This window comes from Chionomys nivalis, chromosome 25, assembly GCF_950005125.1.
Source record: "Chionomys nivalis chromosome 25, mChiNiv1.1, whole genome shotgun sequence".
Taxonomy (NCBI): domain Eukaryota; kingdom Metazoa; phylum Chordata; class Mammalia; order Rodentia; family Cricetidae; genus Chionomys; species Chionomys nivalis.
Window position 1 is genome coordinate 27,324,375 of NC_080110.1, and position 8,527 is coordinate 27,332,901.

Consider the following 8,527-nt stretch of genomic DNA (forward strand, 5'->3'; position numbering starts at 1 on the left):
CTTTCTTTCTTTCTTTCTTTCTTTCTTTCTTTCTTTCTTTCTTTCTTTCTTTCTTTCTTTCTTCCTTCCTTCCTTCCTTCCTTCCTTCCTTCCTTCCTTCCTTCCATTTTTCTCCAGAAACAGGGTTTCTCAGTAGCTTTGGAGCTTATCCTGGAACTAGCTCTTAGAGACCAGGCTGACCTCGAACTCACAGAGATCTGTCTGCCTCATGTGCCACACTGCCTGGCCCTAGTGCCAGATTTCTTGCTAGCCCCATAATGATTCCATCAATCAAGATATCTTTTTCGTTGCTCTCCTTCTGAGTCCTTCCCCCATCTCTACCATCCCATTCCCTCAAGTTCTCCTCCTCCCTTCCCTCCTCCCCTTCTCCCCTCTTCTTCCCCTTCTGCACTCCTTTCTCCCCCAACCCCCACACTCCCAATTTTCTCAGGATATCTTGTCTATTTCCCCTTCCAAGGGGAATTCATGAATGTTCTCTTAGGGTTCTCCTTGTTACCTAGCTTCTTTGGGATTGTGAACTATAGACTCATCATCCTTTGCTTTATGTCTAATAATCACTTATGAGAGAGTACATACCATGTTTATCTTTTTGGGGCTGGGTTACCTCACTTACGATGTTTTTTTTTTTTCCTATTTCCATCCATTTGCACGCAAATTTCAAGATGTCATTGTTTTTCACCCCGGAGTAGTACTCCATTGCATAAATGTACCACATTTTCTTTTAAACAGACATATTTAAAAGCAAACTTTCTGAATTTAGGAAATAGGACATCTGAATTTTGCTTACTTTATAGAAATTGACGTATAGCTGAAAGGAACCTTGTTGTAGCTTTATGCTCTGATCTGGCCTACAATGATGTACAACTCACCTCAAAAATATGTAGTAATACTGGGTTTTGATTCTGTTTTTTAAGTTGTTATTGAGAAGATGTCTAGACTAGAAAGTAAACCCAATGCAGGGAATACAGAAACCAATACTGGAGTACACACTATGAACAGTCCAATAGACAAAGCCCTTTTACACATTGTTAGTAGCAGTGTGAGGCATGCAGATCAAATATTATACAAAGTATTTGACAGAGAAACTTGAGGCCTTTTCTTATTTGCATGTTAACTAGTTTATAGTTAAGACACACTATAATGTCATTTTCTTTTACACATTTGTTTAGATTAGTGAATTCATACTTTATATATGCTTAAGTAAATATATATTTCCTGGGATGAAGTTAGGGTATTAATATGACGATTTTAGATCTCTTATGGGGGAATAAGCTTGCTTAAATTATTTAACCTTTCAAAGTCTACTTTGTTTTCCTAAAATGGCTAACAAAACCAATGTAAAGCAAAGGAAATTCTAAGCAATGTTATGGGTGGACATGGTAGACCCAGAGAAACAGATGACTATAATGAAAAGTCCCCATCTTGATTGTCATAATACACAGTTTGCATGTGTCCATAAGAAACTAATGACTTATTAAATGTAAATCAAAAGCAATTTTAAGAAACAATCACCAAGGCTGTGGTGGGACATACTTATGGTGGTATATGCCTTTATTTCCAGCACTCAGGAGGCAGAGGCAGGTAGATCTCTGTGAGTTCAAAGCTAGACTGATCTATAGAGCCAGTTCCAGAAATGCCAGGGATACACAGTGAGAAAACAAGAACAAAACAAAACAACAACAACAAAAGAAACAATAGTTAAAAGTTTGAAGAAACGAATAAGGAAATTCTTTCTTAAATTGGCATGTTAGCCCAGAAAAGTTAAAAGGTTAAGTTGTTGAGCTAAGTCTACATACTTATGAAGTAGGAATATTCTTTTTTTTTCTATGTCATCTTAAACCAGATCATAGCAAAAGGCTACTAGAAATCTTTTTTAGCATTTTGTCAATTTCTAGAAAGAAAACAAAATAAATCAGCCATTGAAGTAGGCTCCATTTTGTACAAACTTACCAATAAATAAGTAGGTATAATAATAATAATAATAATAATAATAATAATAATAATAAAAGTAAGGAAGTACCCTTCCCTCCTAGTCTTTCCACATGTGTGTTGGATCTCCCAGGACAGGGATTAGATAAGTGTGCTATTTAATAAACTTTCCAAACTTCCATCATCTTACCTATAAAGTAAGGTGTCTTAGATGTTTCTTTTAGTTAAATGCATTACTAATTCTATTAACAGTTTATGCTTATTTTCTCCCTGACAAAACAACAAATTTACAAATTTTGGAAAAAATGAATGATTGAATAGACGCTTACAAACAAACAAATTATTAACTTCCTGTTAAACTCTAGGGGATAGTTTAAGATAGCTGATTAGCAATTGTAAAACCACACAATGGCATTTAACTATTTAAGTTGTGGTTTTTAATTTTTGTCATTTAAGGAAATGATTTTGTTGGCAATGAATTTATTCTTAGTCTCCAGTTAGCTAAAATAGATTTATCAAAGGCCAAATGGAAAAGTTGTATTATTTCTATAATTGATAAACTGTTCTGTTTCCTCCTGAAGTTGGAAAAAAACCAGGATGGAGTTGACTGGATTATTTACTTTATTGCAAATATAGTCAATCCTAAGCTATTCATATGCATATTCTGTACAGAGGAATAGTTTTGGGCTTAATTATTTTATGGACAGTTCCATACATGTATAGAATGTGTTTCAGACATGCTCATCCTCTCTTACTTTCTCTCATCCCCTCCTTCTCCAGCTGAAGTCCTTCTTCCCAAGTACGGCCCTCCTATTACCTTGTCTCTTTTGTATGTGACCTACCTAGCTCAGTCTGGGATGCTTTTAGACACATGGCTTAGGCATTATTTACCGAAGTGTGGGTGACTTGCTAGTGACTACAGCACTGAAGAAATTATCTTCTGTCTACGCTGAGGACTGTTGAAACTCGTTTCTCAGTATGAGCTCGAGTGTTCTTAATTTTACATTGTGTTTCTATATAGACTCATATACAAATGAATCCAAGTTGAAATAGCATATATAAATGTCTGCTGTGTCCATGTACACTTGAAAATGTGGACATTTCAACATAGTTTGGTGTACATTGAACACGTACGCATGCATGCTCACGCGCGTGTGTAATATGTTTGAATATACGCTAAATAGAAATACTTTTGGATCACTTAATTTTTGGCAAGTCTATAGACAGTTCTTTCATTCAATAACACAGTTTTTATACCTACATTGGAAGTTTAGGCTCCAAGAGAGGAGGTAGGGTAGAAAGTGGGAACTGGGAGGGGGGGCGGCTATTTCTTCCCCTTGGACTGGACCTAGAGGGACAGTTTGACAATGGCAATCATTCTTCCTTGTCTAATGTGTTTCTTCTCCTTTGAGAGCTGGCCTCTAAGCTTAGCCGGATTCAGAGCAGTCAGGCACGTGGCTGACCTACTGAGGGCCAAGCACAGTCGCAAGCTGCTCGGGGGCTTCGGGAGCAGACTATCCCCTGGCTCCTGCCCACCCCACTGCTGCCAGCCTACAGCTTCCCTCCTGCCAGACCCCTGGGCATGCTGATGGGAATGGCATAATTACCTAATCCCTGCCTAAGGAGATCTAGGACACATGTAGACAGATGGAGGACCAGGGGGAATCAGAGGGGCCTTGTGTTAGAGGAGGGATTAGAGACTAGACTGAGAGTCACAGGCTAGCCTGAGAGACAGTCCTGAAAGCTCCTCTCTCTCTCTCTCTCTCTCTCTCTCTCTCTCTCTCTCTCTCTCTCTCTCTCTCTCTCTCTCTCTCTCTCTCTGCAACTCTGAGGTAAATCTTTCATCCAAACAGAAACTCTGGAAGGAAGAACCTAGACCTTCTCCTAGAAATGCCTTGAGATTAAAAACCGAATCTTGGTGTTCGGATTTCCACAAAGAAGAGAAAAACATGAGCAAGTACTGACAGAAAATAATACAGGAGACTCAAAGTACCAGGAAAACAGATCTAGGGAAAGTAAAATAGAGCCAGATATGAAAAAGAGAAGAACCTTAATAAGGATCTGAATGTCTGCCTTCCATGCACCTGATCCTGGGCATGCTTCCTTTCCCTTGCTGCTCCAACGACCTGGTTTTAGAATTTCAGTATCAATGCATCTGGATGCATACAACAGTGATGATACTTCTCATATGCAATGTCTCCTTTCCTCTATCACTATATCCTAGAAGACTACTTTAAAGTAAGGCAAGAACCATGTTATATCATGTTATTCTTATTGTCAAAAATCTTCCCTAGCTCAAGGAAATGAATAAAAAGGTAAAGCATTTGCCACACATGTGTGAGGACCTGAGCTCAGACCCCAGAACCCACAGAAAGGAGGGTGCAGTATCACACTCGGCTCTACAGACTCAGTGTTCCTACAACGAGGTGTGAGGACCTGAGCTCAGACCCCAGAACCCACAGAAAGCAGGGTGCAGTATCACATTTGGCTCTACAAACTCAGTGCTCCTACAGCGAGGTGTGAGGACCTGAGCTCAGACCCCAGAACCCACAGAAAGCAGGGTGCAGTATCACACAGGGCTCTTCAGTCTCAGCGCTCCTACAGCGAGGTGGCCGGCAGAGACACCGTAATCCCCAGCTAACTTAACCTATGCAGCACAGCGATCAACAAGAGGAGAAGGTCAGACACCCGAGCTTTCCCTCTGGCATGCACTGTGATTATAGGATGCCTGTACTCACCAACACAAATATGGACTCATATGCACATCCATAGACACACGCAGATTTAAAAGTTCTGAAATGATCCTCGTGTCACAGCGTGCAGCCTCCAATAAACTTCTAAACATAATACTTAGTACCCCTCACCCAAATGTACAGATCTCTGTATACATATACCACTAATTCTTCACATGCCATGCTCTTCCTTTTTCTTTGCTATTCAGTACAAGTTCATATTGTTCTCTAATCACCACAAAGTGAAATTGCTACTCACCTTCGCTCAATGAAATAAGTTTTCCTGAGAGTTCTCCTTTATTAGTAAAACTTTTTAACACTCTGCCCCCTACCCAGGTCTGGATGGAAATCATATTTGGTAAAGGATTCCCTGGGAATCTCTGTAGTTATTATATACTTCACCTTTCATGGTTTAGGGGCTCATGATGACAGATCCTAAGACTTAAGTTTCTATTTCAACTTAAGTACCTTCTATGTTTTCAGTTACTGAAGAGGGGAGGCTGCTTAAGGTACTTGTTATACTGACAGTCTCCAGGGGAAGAGATAAAAGAAGAGGATAATCAAATTTTTACAAAGAGACACTTAAAATATTTGATGGGAATTTTGATGTAGACTTTACATTCCAATACATTCATAAAACTGTAGAAGTATTTGGTTCTGTCTGTCTACTTTGTCCATGCTAGCATCCAACTTGTGGTTCTCTTGTCTCAGGCTACTGAGTGCAGGGATTACATGTTTTATCCATTGTTCCCTGTCCAATAATGTCCTAATGTACTTCAGCAAGGTAGCTCAGTAAATAAGTTTGCTTGTGACAAAACCTGATAACCTGAGTTTCATGCACGCATGCATTGTTTCAGTTGTTTCCTTACACACACACACACACACCCCAAGAGGGGAGGGGAGAAACCCATAAAAAATCAAGATGGGAGTGATTAGGATTTTTATCTAGGATTATGTTTGCTTGCTTGCCTATTTGTTTGAGATGGGGTCTCAAGTAGCCCAGACTGCCCTCACACTCACTATGCAGCAAAGAATGACTGAATTTCTGACCATCTATATTGGCTTCCTGTGTGCTAGGATTGCAGCTGTATGCCAACATGCTCAGTTTTATGTGGAGCTAGAGAGTGAATCCAGGGTTTAGTACATGCTACACGAACATGCTACACAAACACACTACCAACTAAACCATGTCCCTAGCTATCCTCTTGAGTTGTTATTTTCTTCAGAATGATTTTTGTACAAATAAAAATATAGAGCAAGATGCAGATAACATAAACATTGCTGAAGCAGCACAGTTTTAGAAAGCTGAGCAATAGAATCAAGATGAGAAGAAAGGATTGTGGGTCCAATTTCTCTAATTTGAATATATCAAATGTTTTTGGATAGTTTCCTGAAGGGCTAGACATTCACTGGGTAGGAGAAAAACCTCAGCTGTATATTAAAAGAAAATAGACAGCTGTTGCCTCCGTGTATCTGAGGCAAGAGCTCTCTGTTTTGCTTCCTGCTGCCCAAATTCTAAGGCTCACCATACTGTGAACCAATCCTCTTTGAGTGTAGTCTCTGGATATGTCCTCAGAGCAACAGAAAAATCACAATTCGTTGTGTAAGGTTTTTGTTTTTTGTCATAGTTACAAAATATCTTAGAAAATATAATTCAGTGACTGAAGGTTTATTATTATTATTATTATTAATTTGTGGCTCATGAGTACAGTTAAAGTCATTTGACCTTATCATCATAGACTTGTCATGGTGAGAAAATAGAGAGAGAAAACTCTTCAAATGCTTCAGCAACTTGATTCCCACCCATCATTAAGCCCATGCTCTACACTCTGCCCCAACTCTTAAGAGTTTATTCAATTGTGATAAATCAATGAGCTAATCTTTTTTTTTCTAGGTTGGAGTCTCTATAACCCAACCACATTTCAAAGACTTGGATTCATAATTTGGAGATCAATCTCTGAAAACATGAATATTTTATAATCGAACTGCAATTCCCTGTTTGGAGAAATACAGAAATTTTGTTTTCAGAGTTTGTAACAGGTATTTTTCTTTTGGGCTGCCTGCCAACCAGATCCCAAATCATGATATAGAGATTTATTAGCTTTAAACACTCAGTAATAGCTTAGCTCTTATTTTAATCTGTTTTCTTTATCCAAGTTTTGCCTTGGGACGTTTTACCTTTCTTTTTATATGTCATACTTTTCCTGCTTCTTCTGCCTGGCTGACTGTAGTTGCCTGGCTGACCTCCAGTATCTCCCTCTTCTTTTTCCTCATTCTCTCTTCCTTTCTCTTCTCTGGATTTCTCTTCCTGTTTATTCTCTCTGCCCGTCATCCCTGCCTATCCCTCTCATGCCTAGCTATTGTCCATTGAGCTTTTTATTAGACCAGTCTGGTACCTTAGGTAGGCAAGGGGAAACAAATGCAACGCATCTTTACATAATTAAACACACAATCCTTACATCATTAAACAAATGCAGCATAGACAAATTGAACACATCTTTACACAGTTAAAGTAATATTCCTCACCATAAGTAAGTACAATGCATCTTTGCCTAGTTAAAGTAATATTCCACAACAAAAGTTCTTGTATAATTTCATTCCCTTCAAAACTTCTGTTGCAAGGTAAATTTTTCTATTTAATCACTGGACATGCCTTCACTAATGTCATGGAGCGACAAGCAGAACTATCTTCACCAACTGTGCAGGTGAGGAAGAATCTTTCCCTTACAATCATCAGAGGTTCATGATTTATTTCTGGATTGATGATCCAACAAGCCCGAGATAAGGGCCAGGTGTTTCACACACTGTCACTGACTTTGGACAAATTTCATAAGTTTCTAAACTTCAACGCTTTATCTGCAAAATAACAAACACATTCAGTGGTTTTTATGACATTCATCATACTTGACATGATATGTAGTCTAAGAGACCTGGCACTCTCTTCTTTACTAATTTGTAGTCATTATTACCTCCATCACCACCTACAGTTCCTCCTAGTAGGATGAGATATTTGTCACTCTGGGCTGGTGAAAGAGATGAATGCAGTATCGGGGCAAAGAGAAAAGGTGACGCATGGGAATAGAAGTGGTTTTGAATCCTCACAAAAGTCATCAGAAGGAATTATTAGGTTACAGGCTGGAGTGTGTGACTCAGCTGGAGCCTGGATACAAAAGGTCCCTGAGCAAAAGCATCAGGGACACAGAGGGGGCAGCTGATTCTGTGCCCACAGTTGGCACAGTCCGACAAGGTTTTCAAGGATAAATGAGAAAGAAAATCAGTCCTGGGAGGGAGCACTGCTGACATGTTGCCCTGCTTCCGAGCGGCAGCTGCAGGCAGACGGAACAGCTGCAGCTGCTGTAAGGAGCCTGGATTCCCTGGGAAAGTGAGCATCAGGCAAAGCAAATGGGGAAGAGGCAGGCATGGGCTCCCAGGATGGGAGATTCCATTGCACAGCATAAGGAGATTGAGCAAAGAGGGAGATGTGTAGGGTGGAAAGGAGAGGGTGTTATGAGTGTGAAATGATGTTCTCTACTGGAAACTGGCTGATATAATTATAGGAAGACCTAAATCAGATCTGGAACTTCATCTATGCCCTCAGATCACAACATGAATATGCAAATAGATAAATAATTATTCTAAGAGATAATACTAATTGAATGCTAGTCAAGGGTTAAAAATGCTTACTATTTGCATTTGTGAAATAATATAATTCTTAGGATAGCATTATATCTGCAGTAACAGTTTTGAATTTTTCACATGGAAGTCTGAGGTACAAGGGCAGAGTGTCCCTCCCTTAGGGCACAGAACTAACACTTATCAGGATGGAGATTTCAGGACATTGGGCCTATATAGTTTTGGATTATGTT